This window comes from Triticum dicoccoides, chromosome 6B, assembly GCF_002162155.2.
Source record: "Triticum dicoccoides isolate Atlit2015 ecotype Zavitan chromosome 6B, WEW_v2.0, whole genome shotgun sequence".
NCBI lineage: Eukaryota > Viridiplantae > Streptophyta > Magnoliopsida > Poales > Poaceae > Triticum > Triticum dicoccoides.
In genome coordinates, this window is record NC_041391.1 from 134,046,697 (window position 1) to 134,063,427 (window position 16,731).

Consider the following 16,731-nt stretch of genomic DNA (forward strand, 5'->3'; position numbering starts at 1 on the left):
ATCCGACCGCTGACCAGTTTACGCTTATTGTGACAGTCAGTTTTCTGCTTTCTCCACTGCGGTGCTTAACCATGCGAGCTGGAAGCACTATCGCAGTGGTTCTCCCTTTGCACACCAAGACGAACAAAGCGGAACATAGGAGGCAAGCACAGGAGCCGGGCAACCCAACTATTGACCGAAGACACAATTCGAAACTGATGCATATATAGCAATATCCGAGATTTTTTGCCGAATCTCTAAAGGTGTCCGGCGTTGCACTGCGAGACTTATGCGAAAAACACACAAATAGTTGAAAAGTGCCATAGGATTGGAAAACAAAAAAAAACGTCAGGAAAAACTCGACGTCCGAACTAGATCAATTGTTCGGTGCCAATCAGAAAATTGGTCTTAAAAAAGAATTGTGCTTCTGTCGTGCTTTAACATGACACATCCTATCTCAAGACTTCAAACGGGTCAGCCTACGGCTTCAACCTCCTATCCTAAAAGCGGAGTACTTCTCGTTAGGCCAATTTAGCAAACTTTAGCGGCTTTGAGAGAGAAACTAGGCTCCCCGGCTATTGACCCCACACTCGCGTCGAAAAAAGGAGTGATAGAAAAAAGATTTTGCAATGACTAAGAAGAAGAACACTTATTATAAAACAGCTCACATAAGAGCCCGTGAGTGACTTGGGTAAAAGAATTTTATGCGTAATGATTGTATGTACCGAAGTACTTGCATCATATATGCGTTCACCCAAACTTTAAACCCGTCTTAACCGACCGTCGGCTTCTCCCTCTTTGCCAAGGGCCGAAAAGTGTTATGTAATCCACCTATTGAGAATATCGACGGTGTTTCCGATAACCAGGCAATCAGGCCATAAGGCTGTAACAGACAAAGCGCGCTCAGGGAACTTATGCTATATTACTGACAAAGTGTAAGAAGCATCTTCCAACAAAATAGTACCTCCACCGATACCTTTCTTCGGTTGCTCATTGTTACTTATGAGACTTGTGCAATAGATTTTTTGTACTCATGAGTTCCGTTGTGTGCCGACCATCATTGAAAACAATAAGAGCACTAGCTTTCAGCTTCACCCAGTCTGAGGTCCGAGCTCGGACGACCCGATCATGACAATCGCAGAGGTGCTCCCTTTACTCCCAAGCCGAACAATCGGGAACGTAGGGGTAAACACAGGAGCAAGGCAACACAGCTTGCAAATCGTTTAAGTCAACATGATGCATATTGTGGCGTAATACACGAACAAGGAACGAAGCCGTACAAGTATAATCATATGCAAGATGAAAGGCTTCATAAAGGAAGCCCCCGGTTAAATGGGGTATTTGAATTTGTGTGTCACAAACAAAGTTTTGACAAAGAAGTTTTTCGCAAGCAACATTATGCCAGAAAATTATAATGCGTCGTCGAACCGAACAAAATTTAAAACTGGGAGTTTTTGAGCATGGAAGCGACTTAGCTGGTTAATGTGTTCGGCATTGATGACATGGTCCGAGCTTGGTGCGGGACAAGGTCTCAGCCCCCAAGCCCGATGTGGCCGAGCGAAGAGCTCGGCACTCCGAAGAGGTGAAGCCCCAGTCCAGCCGAGGTGACGTGGTACGTCGGTATGCTGAGGTGACATCGCTGCCTAACCCATATCATTTATCTGTGCACAGAAATAGTGCAAGCCAGAAATAATAGTAATAACAATAAATTAACAAAAATCATAGCATAATAAATAATTTATGCAAAATGAGTAATAAAAGAAATATGGCCCTTGTGCTGAACACTCGATGAGGTAGAGCTCTCTCAGCGATGCCGAAGTCCCCGAGGCGACCGAACATGTTGGTATAGCAATTCAACCAACAAGGTGATCACAAGCCGATTGGGACGATGATGTTGGTTTGCTAAAGTGACGCAGAAGAAGTAGATTTCCTGATATCTTTTTAGTAGAAAGTAGCAGAGAGCCAGGGCCGACTAGATGCCGAATATGAAAAAGGAAAAGAACGAAGTCTCCCTGATGTGTGCTGCTATCGGGCTTAATGTTCGTCAGCGCAAAGCTGCGCATGCATGGTCCCCTCGGCTGGATCGCTCGCTTATCCAAGAATTGCCAAGACGCGCGGGGTAGGATGTTTCCATGAGTTGGGTACGCTGCTTGTCGCGGCAGCAGAGTCCGGATCCAACGTACCGCCTGACGGCGGGCGTCATCATATTTATTTTCTTCTCTGATCTGACTGCAAACAAAATAGACGATGCGGCTGCGATGCTCGCCAAGGTGGCGCACACAAAGTAGATTTCCTGGGTGATGACGCAACGCAGTTGGTGGAGTGACGTGACGACGACGTCGTTGTTGGTCCGAACCCGCAGGGCATCAGCTCGGGGCGTGTGGAACAACAACGCCAATACGACATAGCAATGAACCATGAACTCCCCGAGCGTAATCATTGGGGTCATAAATTACCTGTGTAAAAAGATAACACTGGCCGAAGTAATAATTCTCAAGAGAGAAGAAAAGGTATTAAAAATAGTGCAGAGAGGTAGCATGTTAGTAATACGAGACTAGCCAAACTAAAGACAGACAGTGCAAAAGCTGACATAAAGTTTGTCCGACTATAGATGAATAACCGAACTCGCAAAGAGTGCTTTAATTAGTACTACTAGGGTAGCACTTTGCGTCTCCACATATAATTAAATAAAGCAAAGAGAAAGGAATCTCCTTGTTGTGTGTTTGAGATCCTTATCTCCATGTTATTGCTATGGCAATACCAAGAAAAACATGCGTTGCTCCTTTTACCTGGACACAAGCAGTCCTAGTACTACGAGGGGTACTTGCACGCGGGAAGTGCATAAAAAGAAGATCATTAGTGAAAAGAACAGATTGCCTTGTAATTAAATAAGGATTAATAATGAAGGAAAGAGAAACAGGGATCGGATCACCCTGTACTTCTAGCGATCTGGATTCTTTTTGGCCTCTACGCCCTGTTCCGCATGGGGTCGGCAGTACTTTGCGTAGGTAGTTTTTTTAGGGAGGTCCCATAGTTTGTTGTCCAGCCAGCGCACGGGCCTTCTCCCGATCGGGACATCGGGCAGCCAGGGGCGATGCCTCCCCAGTGCTCCCAGACTTCCCCGCGCTAGCGCAGGGTTCGGCCGCCACACCTCCCGCCGCCGCTGCTCTAGACGCTCATCGCCATCTGGCGTTGGTATATCTTCACATGCTTTTAGCCAAGATAGCTTGTACACGCGGAGGTAAATTCGATCTGCGGAAAAAATAGCATAGAACGGCAACGATATTTTTGCAAAAGAATTGATCTGTGTAAAACGGAATAAACAGAAACTAGAACACCTGATTTGGCGTCTTTTGAAGATCCATCACAACGCGGCGTCACCTAGCAGGCTCTGAATGAAAGCACCAATGTCAGTTCAATATCCGGCGTATCTCGTAGTAGGGGTCCTAAGCTAGGCGTTTTGGAGCGATGGTAACATGGACACGGGGTTTTACCCAGCTTCGGGCTCTCTTGATGAGATAATACCCTACATGCTGCTTTTTATTGTATTCATATGGATGTAGTACAGAGTACATGTGTCTCCCATGAGATTGTAGTAATGAATATTAGATTCTCTATTGACTAGCCTGGCATCGGTTTATATAAGACACCGGAGGCCTAGGGTTTAGGAGAGTCCTTGTCTTGGGTGCCAAGTCTTGTGGAGTCTTCCTTGTATGCGGCAGGGGTTGTCCGAACTGGCCCATGAGTATACGGCCATGGGGGTCCTCGGCCCAATCCAACTGATCGGGAGACGACGTGGTGAGTACCCCCCAGTCCAGGACACCGTCAGCGGGATGTGGTATCGTGGGATTAACTGCGCCCACGACCCGACGACCCCCTGATTACCACACAGAGTTACTGCGTAGTAACTCTTGCGGGAATCGCAACCGCCCACCTCGGCCACAGCGGATCCACTCCCGTGCCAAGGCTAGTGGTGGCAGGCCCGGCCCGCTTTCATGTCCCATCGAGAGCGTGGGGTGGCAGGCTGGGCAGGCTGACATGCGCCGCGTGGCGTGCTCGTGGTGGGCGGCAGGCCTAGGGAATCTTAGAAGGCACGCCATCTGTTTCCCGCTTTGGCGTTAGAAATCGGTGGACAAGTCCGCCTTGTCAACTCAGGCTCCGGCAGCCGGCGCGTCACCAGACAAACCGAGTGTTCGGTCAAAGCGCGGCAAGAGGGGAAGCTGCTGAGACTTCACGGCCCGTCAACTGCGACACCTCACCAGCTTCGGGGACTACTGTCAAAGTAATGGGCCACGGGTAGCCTCACCTGAGTCCCTGAGCCTTTCAAGACTTTGGACCGGCTCTGCCCCGCGAGAATTCAGAATAAAGCGCCGCCTTCCGGTGGCCGGCTGGTCAACGGTCGGCTGCCCGAAGACGGCTGTGCACTAGCAGACGGCACCAAGACAGGCCGGCTCCTCGCAGACGGCCTCCAGAGAGGCCGGCTTCTAGCAGGCGGCTACCCAGCGCCCTCAGAGTCTGCACCCCCTCATCAAGAGGACAAGACTGGGTGAGGCTACAGTGTAGCCCCTCACCCTCGAATCCTGGGCTGGCATGGCTATAGTGCCCCATACAGGCGGAGATCTTCGCACGACGCGGCACTGTTGCCACTTCCCCCTTGACATCATTCCTGAGAGGCGGAGCCCTATTCCCATGATGGCCTGTCGGTACGGTACGCAGGCGGGTGGGCCCTACCAGGCAGTGAGAGCCCGGAAGACAGCGGAGGCCGGACTAGCCGTACCTGAGGGAGGCCGGCTTCCAGCAGGCGTCCAGTTCCTCCCTCGAGGCTTGTGCATCCTTAAACCAGATAAGACGTGGTGTGGCTATATTGATCTCCCACCAGGCGGCGGGACTGTAGCCACATGGTGTGCCGAAAACAAGGGGAAGGGGTCTCAAATAGGGATGGCAGTTTTGTCCATGGGTATGGGTACCCGCGGGTACCCTACCCGAAAATAGTGGGTATGGGTGAGACTTTCTACCACTTCATACCCATGGGTATGGGTATCCATACCCACAAAATGCATGGGTAGGCTATGGGTATGAAATTTTACCCATGGGTAACCCAATGGATACCCAATAAATAAATAAATAAATAAAACCCTATAATATGCTGATAAATAATTATCTTAAGTTCTTAACTAGCCCATGGACCACTGATTAAGACCTTTAATTGTGTGTCAGTTGTCATTGTGAATTTTTGGTGTAAGTGCAAACCTGATTGTTATGGATGGGTACCTAAATTAAGACCCTTTTCTCATCTTACTTTTGTCATATCAACGCTATATATTGTACCCACCAGATACCCATCGGGTATAGGATACCCGATGGGTATGGGCATGGGTACCAATTTCTACCCATGGATATAGAAGTGGGTGGGTATAGAAAAAAGATTTGGGTATGGGTTTGGGTAGAAAAGGGTCGTACCCACCCATACCCTACCCATTGCCATCCCTAGTCTCAAAGCGACGATGACGATGAGGAGCCCCGATCACCGAACACAGGAGGGCAAAAGAAATTTCCCCCGCAAATCAAAACAGTGAACGTGATAAATGCCACCCACATTCCCAAGCTGGAACAGACGTGCACTATTAGGGATGTCGAGTAAATGGAGCCAGTCGCCCCACAATATAACCTATGGCCGATCACCTTCGATCGTATGGATCGCCCGGCCAATACCAATAAGAGCAATCCGGCCGCACTCGCCTTGGACCCAATAATTGGTGGATTCCACCTCACACGAGTCCTTATGGATGGACGCAGCAGTCTAAACCTGCTGTATCAGGACACAGTGTGCAAAATGGGTATAGATCATTCGATGATCAAGCCCACTAAAACCACCTTTAAAGGTGTTATACCAGGTGCGGAGGCCAGTTGTACAGGCTCCATCACTCTGGAGGTAGTCTTCGGATCACCAAACAATCACCGTACCAAAGAGGTAGTCTTCGACATCGTCCCCTTTCGAAGTGACTATCAGGCACTGCTCGGACGAACCGCGTTCGCTCGATTCAACGCGGTGCCACATTATGCCTACCATGAACTCAAGATGCCCGGTCTGTGCGGCGTCATCATGGTTAATGACAGGGCCGAACTTCCCCTCACTGTCGAAGAGTCTACCACCGCTTTAACAGCAGAAGCAACGAGTGGCACCCTCCAACCGAACCTCGAGTCGACGGCCGAGCTCCCGGACACCGCCAAAGGAGTCCAAACTACTATGCGGCAAGATAGCCCGGCTCATCCGGAGCTCAATTAAACACTCCGGCAAAAGTTAAAGACATGCCACATACTGCGGCTCAACCGCTCTGTGCACACAACATTTCTTGCATTTTCTTTGCAGTTTCACCTTTGCGTAGGCCAGGACTAATGGCGTGGAAATAGTTCGCACGCGTAAGGAAATCTTTAGATATCCCCCTTGATGACCAGCCGACTGCACTCCGGATCTGCATACAACTTCTTCCCGCCTGGTCTCAGCAGGTTCCGCAGTCATATTTATTTTTATCACATTACCTGTACTCATACGCATCGACGTATTATTCAAATACAACAGGTGGATTTATATGATGCTTATCTGCTGTTATTTTTTATTGGAACTCTTTTGTCAAAAGGTAGCTAGATATCACGATATGCCTTAATATGCAAGGGGCTTCATTATACCCATAATACGACAATAAAGTCCGAACACCTTCATAGCAGTTCGGCACCCCGAACATATAGCATTATATGCATCAGCTCCGAATCATGTCTTGGGTCAATAGTTGGGTTTGCCCGGCTCCCATTGTCGGTGTCAAAACCGGCGGATCTCGGGTAGGGGGTCCCGAACTGTGCGTCTAGGCGGATGGTAACAGGAGACAAGGTACATGATGTTTTTACCCAGGTTCGGGCCCTCTTGATGGAGGTAAAACCCTACTCCTGCTTGATTAATATTGATGATATGGGTAGTACAAGAGTTGATCTACCACGAGATCAGAGAGGCTAAACCCTAGAAGCTAGCCTATGTTATGATTGTTGTTCGTCCTACGGACTGAAACTCTCCGGTTTATATAGACACCGGAGAGGGCTAGGGTTACACAGAATCGGTTACAATGGGAGGAGATCTTCATATCGAATCGCCAAGCTTGCCTTCCACGCCAAGGAAGGTCCTATTCGGACACGGGACGAAGTCTTCAATCTTGTATCTTCATAGTCCGGGAGTCCGGCCAAAGGTCATAGTCCGGCCATCCGGACACCCCCTAATCCAGGACTCCCTCAGTAGCCCCTGAACCAGGCTACAATGACGACGAGTCCGGTGCGCAAATTGTCTTCGGCATTGCAAGGCGGATTCCTCCTCCGAATATTTCATAGAAGATGTTGAACACAAGGATAGTGTCCGGCTTTGCAAAATAAGTTCCACATACCACCGTAGAGAGAATAATATCCGAACAAATCTAATCTGCCGATGTATTCCGCAGTGTGACATCACGCCCCGGCCAAGCCTTTATTCGAATCATTTTACTGTTCCACCTCAGCGCGTTTAGCGAGGCGGTTTCCTTGGCACGTCTTGTCAAAGCAGAGATCGTGTCCCCTTATTTCGGGATTCTCATAAATACGGGCGTGGGTAACCCAACGGCGCCATTAACCGTGGTGCTTGGGAGATAAGCGAGTTTTATTAGGCTGGTAGGGGCTTATAGTCTCGGCCGCCCATATAAGGGGATAAGGATCCACCCTTTCCATTTACGCCATCTTCCTCCTTTGCTTATCCATCCCTGCGCACTCGAGCTCCAGCGCCCAAGTCCGCACTTCCCACCTTGACCTTTCTCAAATCATGTCGGGAGCGGGAGGTAGATGGATGGCCTCTTCTGTCACGGAGGGGAAAATCAAAAATTTGAGGAAGGCCGGATACTTGTCCGATGACATCGCGCACCGGCTTCCTGAGGAGGGGCAGCTCATCCCCACCCTTGGGCCCCATGAGAGGGTCGTGTTTCTCCCCCATTTCCTCCGCGGACTGGGCTTTCCTCTTCACCCGTTCGTCCGGGGGCTCATGTTCTACTATGGCCTGGACTTCCACGATCTGGCCCCGAACTTCATCCTCAACATCTCGGTGTTCATCGTCGTATGTGAGGCCTTCCTCCACATCCAGCCTCACTTTGGCCTATGGCTGAAGATCTTTAGAGTCAAGCCGAAGGTCGTGGGCGGCCGTCAAGCAGAGTGTGGAGGCGCCATGGTGGGCAAGATAGCCAACGTTACATGGCTCGAGGGCGCCTTCGTAGAGACCATCAAAGGGTGGCAGTCGGGGTGGTTCTATATCACCGAGCCGCGTGACCCTGAATGGGCAGCGGGCCCCGAATTCCGATCTGGCATCCCCACTCGTCTCACATCTTGGAAGGAGACAGGCCTGTTGTGGGGTAGTCCGGAAGAGGTGACCGGACTTCAAACCTGTGTCCGAGACCTGGTGAACAAGAAGGTTAAGCTTGTCAACGTAGTCCAGGTCATGCTCTTCCGCCGGATCCTCCCGTGTCAACGACGGGCCTTTACCTTGTGGGAGTTCGACCCGGCCCAGCACCAGACTCTGTCCCGGCTTTTTAACACAAAGCACGAGGATGCTTGGAAGGTGCTATTCAAGAGCTCCGAGGTCTCCCCACCCGTCACCGAGGATCGCGGACTCTGCGCCAAGCGCCAAGCCACGGAAGTAAGCTTGCTTTTAGTCCTTCACGGGACACTTGATTTTAATAGTTTGATTCCATGTAGGATCTAAACTCCTGCTCCTTTGACAGGACTGGAAGAGGACATCCGGACAGTTTGACTATCCGGCCCCTTTGCCTGAAGGCCCAGCAGACGCACGCTTGACGAAGCTGCTGGTTCCGGCACCTCACGTGGTGCCGGAGAAGAAGGCCAAGAAGAAGGCCACGGGGACCCGAAAGAGTTCCCGGCGCCTGGTGGTGTTGGATTCATCGGCCGACAACCCCGAAGCACCCTCCACCTCTGGGGATGAGGAGGAGGAAGAAGAAGAAGCCTCTCCCCCTCCAGTGGGGGGAGCAAAGAAAAGGAAGGCCTCCCCAACTGGGGAGGCCGGAGGGTCCAAGAAGGGGAGGACCCTTCTGCCGGCCTATGCCTCCGATGCCGAAGACGGCGGGGAGGAATGGCAATCCAGGTTCAATCCCCTGGCAAAATCACAAGTATTCGGATACCAGAATAACTTATGGCGCTCCTCTAATGTGTGGTACCTTCTGACGCCGAATTCAATCATGAAGTCCGCCCAAGGATCAGCTCGGCGATTCGTCGAGCGGCTCCCTGGATTCGTCGGATATGAATAGCGCTTCACTTCCGACGGCCTCCTCCCCTCTCCCTACGGACGACACCGAGGTGGAGTCCCAAAAGGGACTAAACCAGGAGGAGGTGGTCCTAGAGGCGCCGCAAGGCGACCTCCCGGACTCCAGGCCCAAATGGGGTAGAGCCCTAGAGGGATCTAAGTCCGGCCCTGGGCTGGACACCGCTCCGGAACCAACAACGGTTCCAGAGTCCGGTAGGCGGCGCCTTCGTAAGAAAGGCGCGCCTACGACGCCGGCGGCCTCCGTCTAACCGGAGACGCCGGACAATTTGCTGGAGGTGCTTAACGGCGCCTCCATTGACGAGGAGCACCACACTGTTAAGAGTGCGGTGATTCGGAAGGTTCAGTCCGCCAAGAGCGGGCTGACAGAAGCCTGTACTAGCCTGCTAACAGGCTTCGAGGTATGTAAAACATATAAAAATGTTACCTCATAGACAGTAGCCCCTGATGCTCAGTTCGGCGTTCGAAAGAAAAGCCGGACTGAGGATCTAAAAAGATACACGCAGGAGACTAACATAAATATGTCGATATGGGAATGCTGGCTGCGCTGCTGACCTCTGCCGCACTGACTGCGGAGGTCGATGCATTGAAGCAGAACCTCGAGCGGTCCGAGAACGAGCTCGGCCATGCCAAGAAGCAGCTCGAGGACAAGGAGGGTATGTAATACCGTATGTAAATGTATAAAGAAATACCTGGTTGCAAATAATGACAGGACCAACATGAACGTTGCAGGGGCCACGACCAAGGTGGCGACCCTGAAGGAAGCTGTGTCCAAGGCCAAAAACAGTGCGGCCTTGGAGCGCACCGAGCGAGAGAAGCAGGAGGCGCGGGTGGCGGAGGTGCGGCAAGAGCTCCAGGCTCTCGTGGAGAAACACGAGAGTTTGGAGCGTGACTCGAAGACTCAAGAGTCCGAGCTCGCCTTGGCTCTTGAGAGTGCAAAAACCACGAAGGCTGAAGCCCAGAAGGCCCTCTAGGAGATCGAGGCGATAAAGAAGATAGCGGTGGGTAAGGCATTCTTTATGCAAAGCAAGCATATAAAAGTGAATTATCTGTTACTTACCCGAATCCGGAGCTCTCTAGGAGCGTTCGCCGATCTGCCCCGTAGTGTGTCTGATGCTGCCGCATTCTACCGAGCCGAGGAGGGGAGCTCGACGGAAAAGGTGTTCTCGTCTCAATATGCTGAGGCCGGACATCCGGTGCCCCTGAGCGACCAGCTGAAGCAGCTGGTCGAGCTCACAAAGTTGGCCGAACAGGCCATGAAGGGCCTCATAGTTTGGCTGTGGCCTAGAGAAGCCATGCCTAGAGAAGCCATGTCTGGTGCGGCGGCTGGTGGACGCTTGTCCATGGATTGAAGTCATCAAGTGCTCCCTCTGTATTGAAGGTGCCCGTCGGGCCCTTGCCCGTGCTAAAGTGCACTGGGGCAAGACGGACACCGAGAAGTTGTGACGGACGCGCCACCGCCGGGCAAGGAGTATCGCAAGCCCGAGATGTATTATAAGGGCGTACTGAAGGGTGCCCGCCTTATAGCGGGTGAATGCTCCAAAGATGTAAATTTTTGAGTAGACTCGCATCTGTTATCCTGTACGCTGAAAACTTTGTTCATATGCGCTAAGCAACGCTTGTTAATTTAAAATATTACCTTCTGTGCGGCCGTTTATCAAATCTGAGAGATGCAAGTCGTCGGCTTCTACCCCCGTGCCACGAGTGCTGGGGTGTTTGGGATAAACCTGAGCGCTCTTGTTCCCATTCTTGGGTCCATCTAGGGAGGCGCTCAGCACAACGAACAAGGCCATCGGACTTATAATGCTTTATCAGTCTCACTTAGCCATAGAATTCTATAATTTTAAATTTCGGTGAAGCCCCTAGTATTCGGAAGACCGAGTTCGGGGCGCTATCCACGCCTAGGCCAGATAAATCCGGCTCCTCGCTCTAACCGACATAAGTCTTTAGGGACTCGAAAAACGTCGCGAACAGCGACCGGTCTCTCGCACTATCATGGCGGTCAGTTTTAGCTTTCTCTACTGAGGTGTTAACCCAGCTCAACTGGGGCACAATCGCAGTAGTTCTCCCAGCGCTACCTTAGCCAACACTGCGGAACGTAGGGTACCAAAACATGGGAGCCGGGCAAACCCAACTATTGACCCAAGACATGATTCGGAGCCGATGCATATAGTGCTATAAGTTCGGGGTGCCGCACTCATGAGAGTGTTCGGTCTTCTCACACCGCGTTATGGGGTGCTTAAGCCCCTGGTGTATTGGCCGTACCAAAGTGTACGGTTGCATAATGTCATGACTGAACATATTTGTATAAAAATAGATGAATACAATAATAGATAAGAGCTATGTATTGTTTATTAAAAAGGGCTGCTATGAAAGTAGAACGATACAAATAGTGTGATAAGCAAGAGATGGGATTATTTGACATGTCCCCCTCCAGGGGCAAGCTGTGAGACTTTTAAGTAAAACAGGTATTTAGCTCGCTATAGATACCACCTGGACATTTGATGTGGCTTGTTCTCTCCCTGGCTGTTGCATCATGTGTTCGGCGAGTGTATTGCCGGACAGGCCTTCCGGATAGTTGGGTCCTGAAAGTAAAAAAAAGGAAACGGCAGAATAGGGAACCCCTAGTGTGGTTGAGCCGCATTCTGGGCGTGCCGTCGTTGTGGCCCTCCCCTTATGCCCATGGTATTTCCAAAGCGTAATTATGTACGCGTGGTACCGCTATCTCCATCTGGCGAGGGCTGGGGTTGGGGCCGCACTGCTATGCTTGCTCAGAACGTGCCAGCCGGTTTTGTTGTAGGTTACTTCGGGCGCGCTTGACATTTTCCCGACGTTTAACACCCGGATTGGAGAATTGCCTTGAGAGGCTACTCTGTACTTCCTCCGCTAGGGCCGCCATGTACTCCTCCGCTCGGAGAGAGCGTTCGGTGTTTCCATTTACCGTAATGACTCCGCGAGGGCCTGGCATCTTGAGCTTGAGATATGCGTAGCACGGCACCGCATTGAATTTTTTGAATGCGGTTCGTCCGAGCAGGGCGTGATAGCCACTGCGGAATGGGACTATGTCGAAGATTAACTCTTCGCTTCAGAAATTATCCGGGGATCCGAAGACCACTTCGAGTGTAATCGAGCCTGTACAACTGGCTTCTACTCCTGGTATGACGCCTTTAAAGGTTGTCTTTGTGGGTTTAATCCTTGAGGGATCTATACCCATTTTTCGCATTGTATCTTGATAAAGCAGGTTCAGGCTGCTGCCGCCATCCATGCGGACTCTAGTGAGGTGAAATCCGTCAATGATTGGGTCTAGGACCAATGCAGCGAATCCGCCATGATGGATGCTAGTGGGGTGGTCCCTTCGATCAAAAGTGATCGGGCAGGAGGACCATGGGTTGAACTTTGGGGCGACTGGCTCGAATGCATAGACATCCTTGAGAGCATGCTTCCGCTCCCTTTTGGGGATGTGGGTTGCGTATATCATGTTCACCGTCCGCACTTGCGGGGGGAAGCCCTTGTGTCCTGTGTTGTTCGGCGGCCGGGGCTCCTCCTCGTCATTGCTATGCAGCCCCTTGTCTCTAGTTTCGGCACTTAACTTGCCAGCCTGCTTGAACACCCAACAATCCTTGTTGGTGTGGTTGGCTGGTTGTTCAGGGGTGCCGTGTATCTGGCATGAGCGATCGAGTATCCGGTCTAAACTGGATGGGCCCGGAGGGTTTCTTTTGAATGGCTTCTTCCGCTGACCGGGTTTAGAGCCTCTGAATCCGGCATTAACTGACGTATCCTCATTATTGTCGCCGTTAATGCGGCGCTTGTGCTTGTTGCGACGTGACCTGCCATTGTAGCCCTTAGTATCCGAATTGCCAGGGCTCTTGGTTATGTCATTGCTACGAGCTAGCCAGCTGTCTTCTCCCGCGCAAAAGCGGGTCTTGAGTGTCATGAGGGCTGCCATAGATTTTGGCTTTTCCTGTCCTAGGTGCCGGGCAAGCCATTCGTCTCGGATGTTGTGCCTGAAGGCTGCAAGGGCCTCTGCGTCCGGACAGTCAACTATTTGATTTTTCTTGGTTAGGAACCGTGTCCAGAATTGTCTGGCCGATTCCTCTGGCTGCTGGATCATGTGGCTTAGGTCAGCGGCTTCTGGTGGTCACACATAAGTGCCCTGGACGTTGTCGAGGAATGCGGATTCCAAGTCCTCCCAGCAACTAATTGACTCTGCTTGCAGGCTGTTGAGCCAATTCCGGGCTGGTCCTTTAAGCTTGAGCGGGAGGTATTTGATGGCGTGTAGATCATCACCACGGGCCATGTGGATATGAAGGAGATAATCCTCGATCCATACCGCGGGATCTGTTGTGCCATCGTATGATTCGATGTTTACAGGTTTAAAACCCTCGTGGATTTGATGATCCATTACTTCATCTGTGAAGCATAGTGGGTGTGCGGCGCTCCTGTACTGGGCTATATCGCGACATAGCTCGGATGAGCTTTGTCTGTTGTGTTCGGCCTGGCAGTATTTATCGTATCCGGCGTGACGGTTATCGTCACGTGACGTGGGGCGCCCACGCGATCCGTAGATCGATCTTGTTTGCCTTGCCTTATCCTCGAATATGTCTCGCAGGTCTGTTGCGTTTCCCCGTGCTCTGGTATTTTTGGAGTGACGCTGGGGTGCGGCTTGAGTTGAGGGCCGAAAGGCCTCTCTGTCGCGGCCACGGGGTGGCCGATCATGCGCAACATACGTTGGTGATGTAGGTTTAGTTGCTTCCTCCTCTAGTTGGGGTAGCAGCCTGAGCTTTGGGTAGCTCTTGGAGGGGCGTTCGAGTTTATACTCTTCGGCCGCCAGGACTTCAGTCCATCTGTCGGCTAGCTAGTCTTGGTCAGCTCTAAGCTGCTGTTGTTTTTTCTTGAGGCTGCTTGCCGTGGCCATGAGTCTGCGTTTGAAACGCTCTTGTTCGACGGGATCCTCTGGCATGACAAATTCGTCGTCGTCGAGGCTTGCCTCGTCTTCAGAGGGAGGCATATAATTGTCATCCTTGACCTCCCTGTCTGTCGCTCTCTCATGAGGGCTGGCTTCTCTGTCCTCCTGTGCTGGATCCTGCTGGAGGGGGTTGTCTTCGGCACTGTCCGGGGTGTTGTTGTCTCCAGTGCCGGACTCGCTATTGTTGCTTTGGCGGGATTTAGAGCAGCGCTGTTGACGTCGACGCTTGGGTTGTTTCTTGGAGGGGTCATCCTCCATTTTTTCATCGCCATCCCCTGCTTTCCAGTGCCCTATAGGTGCTGGTTCTTGGTCGCCTCCTTCATCGGCGTCCATACCGTCAATGTCTTTGGAGTCGAAGTCAAGCATGTCGGTTGGATTGTCGACAGTGGCTACAAAGTGGGTGGTGGGTGGGTTTCGAATTTCTTCGTCGTCCGCATCCCAACCTTGCTGACCATAGTCCGGCCAGGACTCTCCTAACAAAGAGAGAGACTTTAGTGAATTCAGGATGTCGCCAAAGGGCGAGTACTGAAAGACGTCTGCGGCGGTGAACTCCATGATCGGAGCCCAATTGGGTTCGATCGGAAGGGGTGCGGAAGATTCGGAGTCCGGAAAGGAGTCTGGCACCTTGGAGTCATAGGCCTCACAGAGGACTAGGCTGGTATTCGGCTCGATCGCCGTAGAAATTGTGGCTCCTGGGGCGGCGTCCAACCGTCCATCCCCGACTGGCGTGGTCGGCTCCAAGCTAGGGGTCAGAGCGTACACCTGAGCGGCGCTCTGGGCGCTGTCCGGCGGTAGAGATAGATCATGCCCATCGTGACAGTGCGGCGTGCTCGGCCATGGCTCGAATCCGTCGAAGATCAAGTCCCCGTGGATGTCAGCCGTGTAGTTTAAGCTTCCAAATCTGACCTGATGGCCAGGGGCGTAGCTTTCGATCTGCTCCAGATGGCCAAGCGAATTGTCCTGCAGTGCGAAGCCGCCGAATACGAAGATCTGTCCGGGGAGAAAAGTCTCACCCTGGACCGCGTCGTGGTTGATGATCAAAGAAGCCATCAGGCCTAAAGGTGACGACACAAAGGAACTCTCAATGAAAGCACCAATGTCGGTGTCAAAACCAGCGGATCTCGGGTAGGGGGTCCCGAACTGTGCGTCTAGGCGGATGGTAACAAGAGACAAGGGACACGATGTTTTTACCCAGGTTCGGGCCCTCTCGATGGAGGTAAAACCCTACTCCTACTTGATTAATGTTGATGATATGGGTAGTACAAGAGTTGATCTACCACGAGATCAGAGAGGCTAAACCCTAGAACCTAGCCTATGGTATGACTGTTGTTCGTCCTACGGACTAAAACTCTCCAGTTTATATAGACATCGGAGAGGGCTAGGGTTACACAGAGTCGGTTACAATGGGAGGAGATCTTCATATCGAATAGCCAAGCTTGCCTTCCACGCCAAGGAAGGTCCTATCCGGACACAGGACGAAGTCTTCAATCTTGTATCTTCATAGTCCGGGAGTCCAGCCAAAGGTCATAGTCCGGCCATCCGGACACCCCCTAATCCAGGACTCCCTCACATATATTCATTCCTCATAATAATTTTTAGTAGCATCATGAATGAATTCAACAATATAACCAGCACCTAAAGCATTCTTTTCTTGATCTACTTGCATAGAAAATTTCATTACAGGGGAACATAAATTAACCCCCAAAGTACGGGCAAAGGTGCGGCCGTCTGGAAAGCCGCCCACAAATCCAGCCCTACTATCGCGGACACGGCTCGACGAGTCCAGCGTAAACATGCTTAATAGCCGTATAACCCCGTACAAGGGGTTCCGTGTGCTCACGCCCGGAGACAATACAGCTCAACTCTTGCTCCAACTATATTTTGTTTATTTTAATATAGATTTCTCGCACGCTTATTTTTTACTAAGTTCCTCTCTTTCACAGACGAACATCATGCTACGCCCGTCCAGGATACGGCACAACGGAGACACAGGCGCAGACGTGCAGCAGGGACCCGTTTCAAGGATTCTTTTCAGATTAAGACCCTGTTTAAACCTTTTTTACTGTCTCTTGTTGATAACATCCCCCGGTTTTCTCTATAACCGAGGAGGAGGCTGGCATCTTGGCATGTGGCCACGCTAGAATTTTTGCGCGTACCTGGACACCAGGGGCTTTTTTACCAAGGGCTCTATTTCGGCCCGTCCTCATAAAGACCGAATACCTTAGGGAGTGTTCGGCGTCGCGAGTTTGGCCCTATATGCATCAGCTCCGAATCATGTCTTTGGTCAAATGTTGGGTTTGCCTGGCTCCTGTGTTTTGCTGCCTTACATTCTGTTATATCGGCTAACGCGGCACCAGGAGAACTACTGCGATTGTGCCCTGGTTTGGCCAGGTGAGCACCTCAGTAGAGAAAGCCGAAAACTGACTGTCATGATATAGTGAGAGACTGG